Genomic DNA, 14,830 nt, shown 5'->3' on the forward strand with positions numbered 1-14,830 from the left:
CAGAGAGACAATTTAATTCGGTTCAGTTAATAAAGACAGGTAATGATACTGTGATTTCATTAAGAAACTGTCTCTGCCAATGCAGATCAATAGCCTCTCTACAACCACAATTAACTTATATTAGATTTCTATTACATCAGCTAACTATATTAGACTTTGCAGCTAGGTGGCTCAGTGGATAGAGTGCTGGGCTTGGAGTCAGAAGGATTCATCTTGTTGAGTTCAAATCTGGCCTCAGACACTAATTGTGTGACCCTGGGTGAGTCACTTAACCTCTGTTTACCTTAATCCAAAGGAGATGGAAATGGTAAACCACTCCAGTATCAAAAACACATCAACCATATATCTAAAGCTGAAAGCCCCTCAGCGGTCATCTGGTCTAATCGCTTCATTTTACAGGTGAAGACACTGAGGTTTAGGGAAGTGACATGACTTGTCCAAAGTCACATATGTAGTAACCATCAGAGGTAAGATCTGAATGAGTCTTTTGAGTCTGGAAACTTTTTTCCACTGTACCCAAGACGGTTAAATCTAACCAAGATCTAGAGTTGATCGTAAAATTTTCAATGTGAGCATGTACAACTTGGCAAACCATAAATGGGGCTTTATTTATTGTCTTGTTAATTGTCTAGACTAATGCAGATTAAACTTTAAAGTATGTCATGTATACACGCTCCCCACCCCCCCAGATCTGGTTGTTAAACATTTACCTGCCTTTACCCCACCTTTACCCCACTGCCTACAGGAATGGAAAGTAAGTCCACTTTTACTGGAATATCAGTCATGTGAGTAGGTATAGGATGAGATAAGACTAGAAATGTAGGTTGAGTTGTAATGTAGTATATAATGGAAGCAGTTCTGGACTAAGTAAGAATCAGGAAATGTGGATTTGACTCCCAGTTTTGACCTTTATGACCTTGGAAGAATCACTTTATCTCTCTGAGCCTCAGATTCCTCTCATGTGTAAAATGGGGATTATGATACATGCATCACTTATCTTGTTGTAGGAGAAAGTGTTTGGTGTTTTTCTTAGAACAAGCAAACAGATGTGTATATTCGGGGGCGGAGTCAAGATGGCAGAGTAGAAACAGGACTTCCGCAAGACTCCAGCTTCCACATCCCCCAATTCATGTAAAAGGGGACTCTGAACAAACTTTGGAGCTACAGAACCCACAAAATGACAAAAAGAAGCTAACCTCCTGCTGAGGACAGCCCGGCAGGCTGGCAGGAATCAGCCAGCGCAGAGCTCTAGGAGTTGAACCCAGCCCTACACCGAGGTTTTAGCCCCAGGGTGGGCCTGACTAACCACCAGCTAGAGGGACTCCAGATCACCTGCAGCTGTAGCTGTTTCCAGAATTATCAACACATAGATGCTAAGAACAAAGTGAGAGGTCAGTGCAGTGTGGACTTTGGGAACGTGTCGGCCTCTTCCCCTGGGGCGAGAAGCTGCTGAGGAGCTGTGGCTGTGCAGCTGCCCCCATGTGGCAGCTTCAGCTCCTGGCCTGCTGAGTGTAGGGGGACCAAGTACCAGTCTGAGGGGTAATAGCTCTTGCTTTAAACTGCTTAGATTTGGATTGTGGTCTAGGGTGGAGGTCCTGGGGTGTGTGACCAGCTTGCCAAAGCGTGTGGAGGCTTCAAAGAGGGCACCCAACTAATACCTTCAGCAGCTGAGAAAACCCCAGCATTTGGTACAAAGCTCCCCTGTCTGGTGGCAGAGTCCTACTGTGGCAAAAAACCCAGGGGTCAAGTGATTGAGTGGCAAAATGAGCAGGCAAAGGAAACAAAGCAAACAGAAGAATCCAACATTAGACTCCTATTTGGGGTACAAAAAGGATTCAGTATGCTTGTCATCTTGGGGTTGGGGTAGGGGAGAGATGGGAAGAAAATCTGTAACTCAAAGTCTTTGGGAAATGAATGTTGAAAGCTAAAAATAAGTTTCTGAAAAAGATTTGCTATAAATATTTTTGTAATGTATGATCTTTTGGGGATATAGCCCTAGAAGTGGTATTGCTGGGTTAAAAGGTATGCAGCAAGCATTTATTTATTAAGGGCTTCATATGTGTTAGACTCTGTATTAAATGCTGGGTATTCAAAGAAGAAGGTGAACACCCTTACAAAGTACCATGGAGCATGGGGAATTCCCATACTCTACTGTGTTTCCCCGACAATAAGACCTATCCCGAAAATAAGCCCTCCCCTTACTGTGTAAGATTCCTCCCCCGAAAATAAGCCCTATTGAGATTGCTACTGTAGTGAAGGTGATCCCCTGTGCTACATGCTACATTACGGTACCCTCTGTATGCACCCCCGGGGGGAAACGCACGCCGCGCTCCGAGCTGCATCCAATCAGAGCTGCAGCAGTGAGCGCGTTATCCTGTTCTTTATTGAATTCATTATTGAATAAAGGTACATTTTTTTGTTCACACTTACCTGTTTTCAAAATTGCTGTCAATGTTCATTAAAATAAGCCCTCCCCTGAAAATAAGCCCTCTGGTGTTTTTCTGTCTAAAAAAATTAATAAGACAATGTCTTATTATCGGGGAAACATGGTATCAATGTAGATCTTGACCTGCTCTGCAAATAATAAATCTAAGACTGTTGCCTGGGGATACCAAGAGGTTAAGTGACTTACTTACCCAGGTCACATAGCTAGCCAGGATGTGCCAAAGCAGGAAGGACTCAAAGCAGGGGTCTCCCTGATGCCAAGGCTAGCTCACTGGCAGGTTTCCCTGATGCCAAGAATAGGTCATTATCCACTATGGCAGTTTACCTCTGATCCATAGATGGCTACATACATAATAGAAATGACATAGATACAAGGTAATTTGTAAGGAAAGAAACTAGCACCAGAAATCGCATCAGAGATTAGGAAAGGCTTCATGTAGAAGGTGGTCCTTGAGTTGAGCTTTGAAAGAATTTAAGGATTCTTAGAGATGTGTGTGTAGCTCAGTCCAGGCAAGGGGACTGTCAATGCAAAGGCATGGAAATGAGAGATGGAGTTTCTTTTCTTTTTTTTTTTAAAGCAACTGGGGTTAAGTTGCTCAAGGTTACACGGCCAGTTATTTTGTGTGGGTGCTAAGTATCTGAGGCCAGAACCGATCCTGGATCTCCCAACACCAGGGCCGGAGCTCTTACTCACTGCGCCACCTGGCCGCCCCAGAGAGATGGAGTTTCTGCATTCATGAGGGACCATTACCCATTGTGGCTGAACCATTATATATGTGAAGGGAAATAATGTGTAATAAAGCTGGAAAGGTATTTGTGAAGAGCTCTAAATATAGAAGAATTTGGTTTTGATCCTAGATGTAATAGGAAGCGACTACAGTTCATTGAGTAGGGAATTTGCTCCTTGAATGCTAAGATCAGGAATTCTATACTCATTACTGGGGGGAACAAAATCTCTTTTAATAGAGTTGGTATGGTTTCCCAGTGGCCCTACCCTGATGGTTTATACAGAATTGCTCCTTTCTCTCTTGTGACCTGTCCTGTCTCCATGCCTCTCCCACAATTCTGCCCTCTGCTTTGTACTACATATTAGATTTGGGTGGCTTTTCTTTTGTACTAGACTAGGGGAACCTGCAGCCTCGAGGCCACATATGGCCCTATAGATCCTCAAGTGCAGCCCTATTTAGTAAAAGGGCCACACTTGAGGACCAAGAGGACAATATGTGGGCTGGAGGTCACACGTTCCCCATTCAACTGCCTCTGAGGACAGTGATTAGACCTTACCTTGTTCTTTGTCCTACACTGACCCCTGTACACAGTAGGTACTCTTACACAAGAGATTTTTTCAGTTGGGTTGAAGAAATTTTCTGTCCTCATTACTCTAGCAAGCATGGTACTGGTGACAGTTAAGGAAGAAGCCGTGACTTGGTGAGGGAAAAAATGTGGAGGAAGAGCAAAGGCTCCATTCTTGGGGTTTGTACAACCAGGACACCACCTGGTTGATCTGGTCCTCAGCTGCAGCTTCTATAACACTGGTTAAGGGCCACCCTCAGTTTTCTGCAAAGAGTTGGGAAGCATATGGTAGGGAAGGGAGGAGGGACTTAGGGACAGGCTCTAATACTCTAGGTATCACCTCCTGACATATCTCCCCATCTCCCTCCTTTGTTATTTCTATGCTGCAAGCCTACTTTCTGCAGACATTTGCTGAAGATATTATGGTCATAGTGGTGGGGGACTCCAATGGCCCCAAGAGTGTGATAACTATTTGGCAGAAAAGATAAAAATGTGAGGAAAAAAAAGCTCTTTTTTCAATGAAGCATGAAAACAGTTCCTTTGAAACTTTATGAAGCACATTCCACTGGGAAAAACCTTAGTGGCAGACCTGTCAATTATGCAGAGATCCAGAGAGGAAACTTTCCCAAGATATTCAGTATACATTTAGCCCAATATTTTACTTCTCAAGGTCCTATACAATAAGACTTGATATTCAGAATGACTGGATACTATTGCATATTAACCATGAAACAAGGATTAAATTAAGGCTGTGAGAGCTGAAAAGTACCTTAGAGACCATCAATAATCCATCCCTTTTTCTCCTCACTTTCATATGAAAGAGGTAGAAAGTGAGGTTCAGAGAAGGGGAAATGATTTACCCAAGGTCACACAGTGACTCAGAAGAAGAGGAAGAAAACCTAGGTTTAGGTTTAGGATGAAACAAGACAATTATTTTGAACCTGGACATTCAGAATTTTGTCATTTTGTAAAGAGAGGACAGAAGTGGGGAAGGGTGGGCTCTTCTCTGTTGCTAAAAAAAAAAAAAGAAAAAGGGGACAGCTTTAGGTGGAGCAGTGAATAGAACACTGGCCCTGGAGTCAGGAGGACCTGAGTTCAAAATACGGCCTCAGATACTTAACACAAAACTGGCTGTGTGACCCTGGGCAAGTCACTTAACCCCAATTGCCCTACCTTCCCCTCTCCAAAAAAAAAAACCCAACAAAAAAAAGTCCTATAACTGACCTGCATTTCATGAACACTTAGGATATCTCCTGGTCACCAAAAATAAAAAACCCCTCAAAAAACCAGATTCCTGTCCCCCATTCTATATATCCTGTTCTATGGCTCTTGATTTCATCTGGATACAAACTTTTTGTGGGGGTTACAGGAAGGTGAGACCCCCTTTTGGTGATCCTGACAGTAGGGTCTGCCCTGTGTTCAGCCCTTAGGGGCACTCCTCTGTAATTGTGATGCATCAGGGCTGACTGGGAGGCCTTCCCTTGTGACATCCCTCCATTCTGCATTGTGCATAAAGGGTCAGAGAAGAGACTTGTCTGCTTACTCTGGGTACACCCGATACATACATCTCTACCTATTTCTCCTGCTTGAGAGTTTCTGTAAGGTAAAAAAAAAAAAAAGGGGCCTTGGTTCAAGGGGCATACCCTGCCTCCCCACACATAAGGAAAAGGTTACATTTGTTGTTGGCTAGTCATTTGTTGTGTCCAGCTCTTCTTGGCCCTGTGGACCACAGCACACCAGGCCCTTCCATTCCATTGTCTCTCCAAGTCTGCCGAGGCCCTGTTTGTTGTTCCCATGACACTATCTATTCATCTCACCCTCGGCTGTCCCCTTTTCCTTTTGCTTTCAATTCCAACATCAGAGACTTTTGCATTGTATCCCAACTTCCCACTGCTGGCTGAAGTATTTAAGCTTCAGCTTTCAGTATTTGACCTTCCAGCGAATAATTGCCTGAGTTAATTTCTTTAAGTATTGATTGATTTGTTCTCCTTGCTGTCTAAGGAACTTCTAAAAGTTAGCAGTTATAGAAATAAGCAGGTAGGGAGGTCCTAAGAATAAGTGTCGGGAAAGTGAAACAGGATGGTTAGGAAGGTGAGACTATGTGGATGAGGAAGAAGAGCAACCTAGAGACAGGCAATGAGTTAGCCTCTTTTAATGGGTGTCCTCATCTATGGGCGCACTAAGTAACTTCTAGGAACCGATGTGAACTTAAAGATCATTAGCAGCTCTCTCTCTTCTCCCATTTTATGGATGGGAAAACTGAGGCCCAGAAAAGTGAAGTGACTTGCCCCAAATCCCACAGTACCTCAATGACAGAGATAGAGTTAATATTACTCTGCTATCTTGATTCTTAACCCAAATTCTGTGATCAAAGCAGGGAAAATCAGCGAGAGCGGGAAGGAAGATTGTCAAAGATGCTTTATGGATTATTCAACATTCATTCATTCAACAAACATTTATTGGTGTCTAACTAGATCTTATGCTGGACACTCTGGGGGATGTAATACTGGGCTAATGGATTGAGCACTAACTTAGAGGGAAGAAGACCTGGGTTTAAAAAAAAAGATCTAGTTTTAATGGAGTCTCAGACACTCACTAGGCTATGTGACCTTGGGTAAGTCATAACCTCTCTGAACCTCATTTCTTCTTCCATAAAATGGGGGAAATAATAGCTCCTATCTCACAGTTGTCGAATGAATCATATGAGACAACATATGTAATCTCTGAACATCTTAAAGTGCTATGGAAATGTTAATTATTAATATGTATCAAAGAAATGTATCATAAAAAGTCTTGTATCAAGAGCTATAAATAACTTATGGACAACCCACATGTTCCACTGATATTCTCTCAATGTCAAGAGAGTTCCAAGAAGGCTCCTAGAATGTTGGGTGGAGTCCTTGTAGTATATTTAAGGGAGGACACAGACAAGAGTCATATTGTGGGATGATGGGTAGGCATGATAGGTTGCTTTATTGCCGGAGGGACTATCAGCATCAGCAAGATCACAAATCCATTGAAGTACTTTGGTTTGCAATTATGGATCAGACAAAGTGGGCCATCTCAAAGAACTCACCTAGCTAAAGGTTAGACAGAGGTAGGGTAAAAGTATAAAGTACTGTAAGCATCATGGTGGGAATAAGGATGAACTCACAGTACTGTTTGTACCTCTCCCTGAGGGCAGAGACTTCCCTTCCCTTGCCTTCCCTTCCCTTGCCTTGCCTTTTCTTGCCTTGTATTTGTATCTCTAGTGCTTAACACAATGCCTAGCATATTTTAATCATTTAATCATTTTTCAATTGTGTCTGACTCTTTCTTGGTGAAGATACTGGAATGGTTTGCCATTTTCTTCTCCAGCTCATTTTATAGAAGAGAAACTGAGGCAAACAGGGTTAAGTTACTTGCCCAGGATCACACAGCTAGTTTTGTGTTAAGTATCTGAGGCCATATTTGAACTCACAAAGATGATGAGTCTTCCTAACTCCAGGCCCGACACTATCCACTGCCCCACCTAGCTCATACTAAGCTCTTAATAAATACATACTCTCTTTTCTCTCTCTCATACACTTATCTGTGCTGTTATATTTAGAGATTTGTCCTTTTATGTTTGTGTTTTCTCCCTACTACATTATAAGCTTCAGAGGATAGAGAATCCTATCCTAGCTAAACTTTGTATTACTCCCTGCATAGCGCTGTACTCAGTAGAACTTTTATGAGTTTGGTTGACTTTGAATTTGAAGAAAGGTCTCATGAAGGAATATCTTTTTCAGACCCAAAAGATATCTTGTCAGGGGCAATCTCTTTAAAATCTTTTCCTAAACATCACTCTACCTAATAGACTTTAAAACATCTAAAGCACTTTTTTTCTTCTTTTTCCCTCATGAATCACTTAAGATCATAGGCTTACAGACCATACAGCTCAGAAAACATCTAGTCCAGTATTTTTTGTACGTCATAGACTCCATTAGACAGATTGGTGAAGACTATGGACCCCTTCTCAGAATAATATTTTTAAATGCGTAGAATAAAATACTTAGCATTACCAAGGAAATCTGTATATTGAAATAGTTATCAAAATACTAAAAAAGCAAATTCTAAGAACACTGATATAGTCTAACATCCATTTTACAGGAAACTGAGGCCCAGAGAGAGATGAAATGAACAGTACTCAAGGTTACACAGCTAGGAAATGGCAGAGATAAGATTTAAAACCAAACTCTGACTCTAAAGCCAATACTCTTTCTCTTGGGAACTTGTGGGCTGTAGTAGAGGGGTCATGAAGAATCGGACATGACTGAAATGACTGAAAAACAACACAGAGAGGGAGCCTTTGACTGAAAGCTAGGAGACCTGGGGCCCAGGCCTGTCACACACATCTGCTTTGTGACTTTGGGCAAGTGATTTCTCCTTTCCTCTTCAATTTCCTCATGTATTCAAGGAAGATATTGGATTAGGTAACAGCCTGACACCATCTAGGGACAGCTGGGTGATGCAGAGGCTGGTTTTGGAGTCAGGAAGACTAGTATTCATGAGTTCAAATCCGGCCTCAAATATTTACTAGCTGTGTGACCCTGGGCAAGTCACTCACCCCCGTTTGCCTCAGTTTCCTCATCTATAAAATGAACTAGAGAAGGAAATAGAAAATCACTCTAGTATCTCTGACAGGAAAACCCCAAATGGGGTCATGGAGAATCAGATACAACTGAAATGATTGAACATGACACAACCTTAGCGCTGAAAGGGTCCTCAGAATTCCAAACTATGCCTGAGCAAGAATCCTCTCCACAACATCAATTCAATTTAGCAAGCATTTACTAAGTAGCTACTGCGGTTACAAGCTGGGGAGAAAAAGGAACAAATGAAACAATCTTTGTTCTCTAGGAGCTTATATTCTACTTAGGAGAGGGCTGGAGGAGGGAATGCCAACTTGTACTCAGATAAATACAAAGTATATGTGAAGCAAATTCAAAGTAATTTGGGGAGAGGAGATCTTGGTGGGGAGGATTGTCTATTGCAGAATGTGTCAACAGTCTGAGGTGATCAGGAAAGGCCTTGGGGAAGAAATGACATTTGGCTTGAGCCTTGACACTGTTCAAAGAGGTAGAGAAGATCAAGAGTATTTTCAGCAAAAAGGAAAGATCAGAAGATAGAATTTTGTGTATGGGGATCGGTAAGAAGAGGTAATATTTGTAAAGCATGTAAAGCATTTAGCACCATGCCTGGCTCATAGTAGATATTTAGTAAATGCTTATTCTCTTCCTCCCTTCCTTTAACTAGAATATAGTATATATATATATAGTATATATAATATAGTAGGGGCAAGGGGGAGTTAGGTGAAATCCAACCAGGTTGGAGTGAGATTGTGAAGTACTTTAACATTGATCAAAAGAGTTTATAATTGGGGTGGCTAGGTGGTGCAGTGAAATAGAGCACTGGCCCTGGGGTTAGAAGGACCTGAGTTCAAATAAAAATCTGCCTCATACACTTAACACTTACTAGCCGTGTGACCTTGGGCAAGTCACTTAACCCCAACTGCCCTGCCTTCCCCCTTCAAAAAGAAAAAAAAAGAGTTTACAGTTTATCCTAGGGACAATAAGGAGCCAGTAAAATTTCTTGAGCGGTAGTGGTATAACAGTATCACACCTGTACTTTGGAAATATCAACTGTGAGGAGAATAGATTTGCAAGAGGAAAGACTAGAAGCAGGGAGACTATCCTGTCAAAAGGTCATCTGGCTCCTGTCTGAATACCTCAGTAATGGGGAACACATAACCTCATGAGCCAGCCCATTCCAGCTCGGATAGACAGGAACTTTTTTTCCCTTGACTTGCTGAAATTTCTATCTCTTTAATTCCTACTCACTGTAAATAGTTCCGCCCTACAGGGACAAGTAGAACAAGTCTGATGCTTTTTCCACATGACAGCCCCAAAGATATTTGAAGACAAGTTTCTTTCCTAAGCCTTAATTCAACAAACGCTTCCTTAAACACCTACTATGTGCAGGTCTTCCCTGTGCTGGAGATAGATCTGAAGCTTACAAATGACAGTCCTTGCTGTTAACAAGTGTACCACAGCCTTAGGCAATTTGCTGCACTGGCATTCTATGATTCTAAATAGCACTGAGAACTAGGGCTACTGAGGGAAAGGTCAAATGCTGGGTGTTAGGTGTCTGCGGGAGAGCTGGAATATTGGTACTGCATGACTGTTGTGGCCCATGGGTCTCTGTGAAATCCCCACAAGATGTCACCATGATAACTATCTTGTCTCTCTCCAGTTTCTTCATTCCAGGGCCTCTTAAAATAATAACCCCTTCTTTGGTCCTTTGCTAAGCTCCTTATGTCACTTTCAACAGATACCCTGAGTTTATTTAGAGCCTCTCAAGAGTCTGAAGGAGAATTTTCTTTTTCTGTCATCACTTCCTCCCCTCCTCCCTCATTTAACAATAATAATAATAATAAACTTAGATCCAGAAAGGGGGTGGATAGTGTGGGGAGGGGAGAAATGATGCCCTACCGACCACACAGCTAGTAAAAGGCAGAACTAGAATTTGAACGATCTTTCTGACCCCAGAGCCAGTACACTTCCCCTTTGATCCTTCCATCTTTTATAAGGGCCTCTCTATTAGAGTAGGAAGCTGAAAGGGTAGATCTCCTGGTGAGTTTTGAAATGGAAGTGTGACTCAGGACTTTGCAAGGAAAGCATCTGGCTCTTTTTCAGTCATTTGCTTCCCTGTATGCTCTTTGTCTTCTTACATCTGCTTTTTTCTCTTCTATTTCCTTAGCTGCCCCTGCCCATGAAATGCTCCATCTCCTTTCCTTCTTTCTTTCCTCCCTTCCTTTTCTCCCTTCTTCTCTAGATATTCCTAACTCTTTGCCAAAGCTCTCCTCTAGGTTAGATGGTCAGAGAAGTACTTTGGCATTTCTGATGCCAATTTGACCTGCTCTGTCTCTTGCTGACCCCCCAGCCCATCCTCATCCCCTTGGCTACTGTGATGGGAAAGTAGCATTAAATAATCATGTGTTGCATGCTGTGTGTGCCTGTTGATAGAAGTGATTTCTGGGCACAAAGAACCTAACCCAGAAGAGGCATGAGGATGAATTAGGCAGAAGCCTGGGTTCATGTTATAAGCATCAGCATTATGCAGTAGAAAAGCAAGGAAAAGCCAAGAGACCTGGTTTCTTTCCCAGCTCTGGTAAGCTAAATAATTTCCTTTCTCTGTCTCTCAATGTCCTCTTTTGTTAAATGGAATTAATAATATTTGGACAATCTCAGAAGGGTCATTGTGAGGATCCAATGAACTTAGATAAGGTATGTACAGTATAGTACTAAATAAATGTTGTCCATATGACATTATATTATTATGAATACTTATTATTATAATAATAAATACAGCCAGACCTACTCTCGGACCTGTTCCTGCATATACCTGGGCAAAGATTTGCTGGTCTTCACAGGACTGCTGTAAGGGCCAGGGTGCCTCAGTAATACTTCCCATTCACCCATATATTTGACATTTATTAAATACCTGCTGTATACCTCTTCCTGGCACTGGGGTAGAGTAGATACAAAGTATGGATAAAAATATTTTCTTTTTCATTTTCCTTTATGCCAAAGTGCTAGTGACCTTGAGTGGCTACTTTGTGAAATCAAGAGGAGATCCATTAAAATTCAGAGATGGAAAGGACCTCAGATATCATCTAGTTCACCCTACACATGATGTATCCTCTATACATTCATTAAAAGTGATTATCCAATCCCTTCTTGAATACCTCTGATAATGAGAAAATCATTATTTCCTAAGGCAGCCCATTAGATTTTTGAATATCACTGATTGTTAGAGTCTTTCCTCATATGGGATCTTAATCTGCCTTTCCCCACCTTCCATCCATTGCTACTATTTCAGCCCTCTGGGTCTAAACAGAAAAATTCTAAACCCTCTTCTATATAACATCTCTTGCACTACTTGTTAATACTGTTAAAATAATTAGCTTGTTTTAAACCTAAGGGTGACCACAGAGTTATCTTCTCTGAGATTTAAGGGACTTTAATTTAAATGAAAAGTTAAAAGTTTTGATCACAATCTCTCAGAGCACTCCCAGTTAGGAAATTTCCCAACTTTTAGGCAGAGATTGAGCTCTGCTTCAATTTACATTTATATCTATCTCCAGTTAACCCTTGGCCTCTTTGGTGGTTGGGGCAAATTTCATGTTACTGGAAATGTTTGGGCAACAAAAATTAGACTATATTATAGTGTCTGTGGATAGAGAGGCACCAGGATAGGAATTTGGGGAGAAAAGACTTTTCTTTTCTTCAGTACTTCCCTCGATCTTGGAGTAGGTGGGGTAGGTACACTAGTAGAGTCAGCTTGAAGAACCAATAGCGCTCTTGGATATCTTTTACAATATCAGTTCTTTCATGCCTATCTCTGTATGACTCTTTATCTTTTCTTAAAAACTTTTAGAATTTTTATTCTGGGATAGCTCCTTTTATACAATTTCTTTAGGACATAACCAAGTCGTAAGCAATGGCTTGGATTGATTCAAGAAAGTATAAATGCCAGTACCAGGTTCTGATGAATTTGTTCTAACAAAAGTTATTATTTTTAAGTAGTTATATAGTCAATGGATCTCCACTCTTATTTTTGAAAGGTAGCATCAGAAAAAAACATTGGATTTGGAGGCAAAGGAGTCAGGGTTATACTTCTGGCTTTACTATCACACTGTTTATATAACATCAGCAAGTAATGTTTTACCTCAGTCGTTTCTTCTGTAAAATGACATCAAACTAGATGACCTCCAAGGTTCCTTCTAGCTTTATATCCCATGGTTCAATTCCCCCTTCCCCTATTCTACTCTTATCCAGGCTAAACCCCTCTAAATGATTGAAGAAGGGTATGGAACAGAAGCAGTTCTGAATTTCTTGGCTATTACTGATTGTATCCTTCATGCAGGAAGTTGGAGAGCTACTTTAGCCACTGCTGAGTCTTGTGGCATATATCTTTGAACTCTGATCACAGGCTTTCCGGTGCCATCTCCAGTGGCCTCTGAACCCAGTGCATGGCATGTGAGTGGAAAGGAGAACTCTTTGCCTTTCCAGGCTGGGATAGCCCTGAGCCCTTCAGTTATATTCCTTCCCATAGGAAGGACCCAGAGTGGTACAGTGGAATGAGTCCCAGAGAACTAGGCCCTAGTCCAAGCTCTGCCTTTAAGTCTTTACATGACCTCTGGCAAGTCACTTTTCTTCTTCCAGACTCAGTTTCCCCAATCAGAATTCCCTTCTAACACTAACAGACTCTGATCGTATCTTGTAGGACCTCCTATAGCTTTATAGGTTTCTTCATATTGTCTTGACATTGTGCCTTGGCTCCTAGAAGGACTTCGGGCTTGTCCTCCTTTAGTTAGCCTTATGTAAACATACATACCGCTTTCCTTTATTTGCCAAATGGCAGGGCTAGAGTTATTATCCAGACTGGTGTGAGGCAGACAGGGTATAGCGGCTGGGGCTGTTACCAGGACTGATCTTCTTACCTAGCACTGCTGTGAGATAGGAAGGACAGGAGTTACCATACCCATTTTGCAGATGAGTACATCACCTGTTCTGGCAAATACCCCATGACTTGCTCAGGGTCTCACTATAATACTTACCGGCGTCAGAACTCATAGCCAGGACTTCCGACTCTTAAGAAAAACAAGGTAATCTGCACCCACCTCACACTTGGAACTTCCGGGGAAGAATCACTGAGACCTGAACCATCGGTCCTTGTGGTACCTAGGGGAACCCAGCTACTTCAGGATCTCCCCCCTCCCCTTTACCCCGCCCCCAAACCTGGCACCTCGCACAGAGAAATGGGAGGGGCTCGCGAGGCCTGCTGGGATTTGTAGTCCTGGCCTCTCCCTGGCTCCGCCACTCCCGAGCGGCCGCGCCTGCGCATTGAGTGCCGACTTTGGCTGCTCGCTGTGGTCTAAACTCGGGAGTGGCTGCCATCTTAGCCGCGGGACTGAGGAGCTGCCGCTGCCGTCGCCGCCTCCTCCTCTTCCCCCCAGACCGGTAAACACCTGCGGGAGGGTAACTGGGGTAGGAGTGGGGCAAGCTAGGGGGAGATCTCGGGGAGCAGGGAGGGGGCCGTGCAGCGGAGGGAGGGGAGGAAGGGGTGGTACCCTAGGTTCTGTGAGCCCCCTCATCGCCGGGCCCGGTCCGCGGTAGGGGAAAGGGACAAGTGGGGCCGGCGGGCGCGGAGGAGGGGGCCGGCACGGGAGCAGAGCGGCGGCGGCGGCGGCACGCGCCGGGGCCGGTGGGACGGGCGAGGCGGAGGGGCTGGCGAGTCCCCAGACCCCGGGCTGGGAAGTTGTGTGAGGAGGAGGCGGAGAGGGGGAGAATGAGGGTGGCGGAGCCCTTCTTCCCCCCCCACCCCCTCCCCTGCCCAGCCGAGTCCAGCCCTGCTCCGCCCCGCTCTGCTCCGTTCCGGCCCCGGCTGGCTAGTGCCTGGGCGCGAGCCCCAGGCACCCTGCTGCCAGTGTGCCGCGGGGGGAGGGGGAGAGAGGAGGCAGCGGCTTCCCCGCCCCCAGCTGGCACCTGGGCCAGGCCCTGCCGGGGTGGGGGGCGGCTGGAGCCCCCCGGGGCCGAGGGCGTCCGGAGTGAGGGCGAGCGGGCAATATTGCCCACTTGCTGTCCCCGCCCCCTTCCTGCGGCTTCTTTTCCAGGACGTCTCGATCTAGCGCTGATCCGGCTTTCCCGAGTGCAAAGCTTTTCACCGGGTTCTTTCAAATTGCACCCGCCAGAAAGGGAGGGAGCGAGTGAAAAACCCTCCTCATTTCCATTGTCCTCGCTGGAGGTGTTCAGTTCCCTTGCTTTTCTCCCTTGGGGGTCTTGTGCCTTCTGTCTGCGCCCTCCCCCTTGCCCTCTGTGCCCTGTTTATCTTCTTGGGTCATTGAAGCTGAGATGACTTTTAAAAAAAACCAACAAACCAAAACAAGTGGAAATGAAAGCCTAACAGGATGATGATGTTGATAACGATGATGATGATGATGATGATGATGATGATGATGATGATGATGATGATGATGATGATGATGATGATGATGATGATGATGATG

General features: G+C 43.8%; 1 protein-coding gene across 1 annotated transcript in view; it reads left to right on the forward strand.

Moving 5' to 3' along the window:
- The first annotated feature begins 13,668 nt into the window (after positions 1 to 13,668).
- The window catches only part of ITCH (itchy E3 ubiquitin protein ligase), a 165,046-nt gene continuing 163,884 nt past the window's right edge, over positions 13,669 to 14,830 (forward strand). Inside the window, exon 1 of the mRNA XM_069077577.1 lies at positions 13,669 to 13,784. The gene's annotated coding sequence lies outside the window, so the exon portion shown is untranslated. The remainder of the gene's footprint in view (positions 13,785 to 14,830) is intronic.

The sequence above is a fragment of the Petaurus breviceps genome, unplaced genomic scaffold (assembly GCF_028583685.1).
Source record: "Petaurus breviceps papuanus isolate PSGF00001 unplaced genomic scaffold, PetGlider_PUasm1.0 90994, whole genome shotgun sequence".
Taxonomy (NCBI): Eukaryota; Metazoa; Chordata; class Mammalia; order Diprotodontia; family Petauridae; genus Petaurus; species Petaurus breviceps.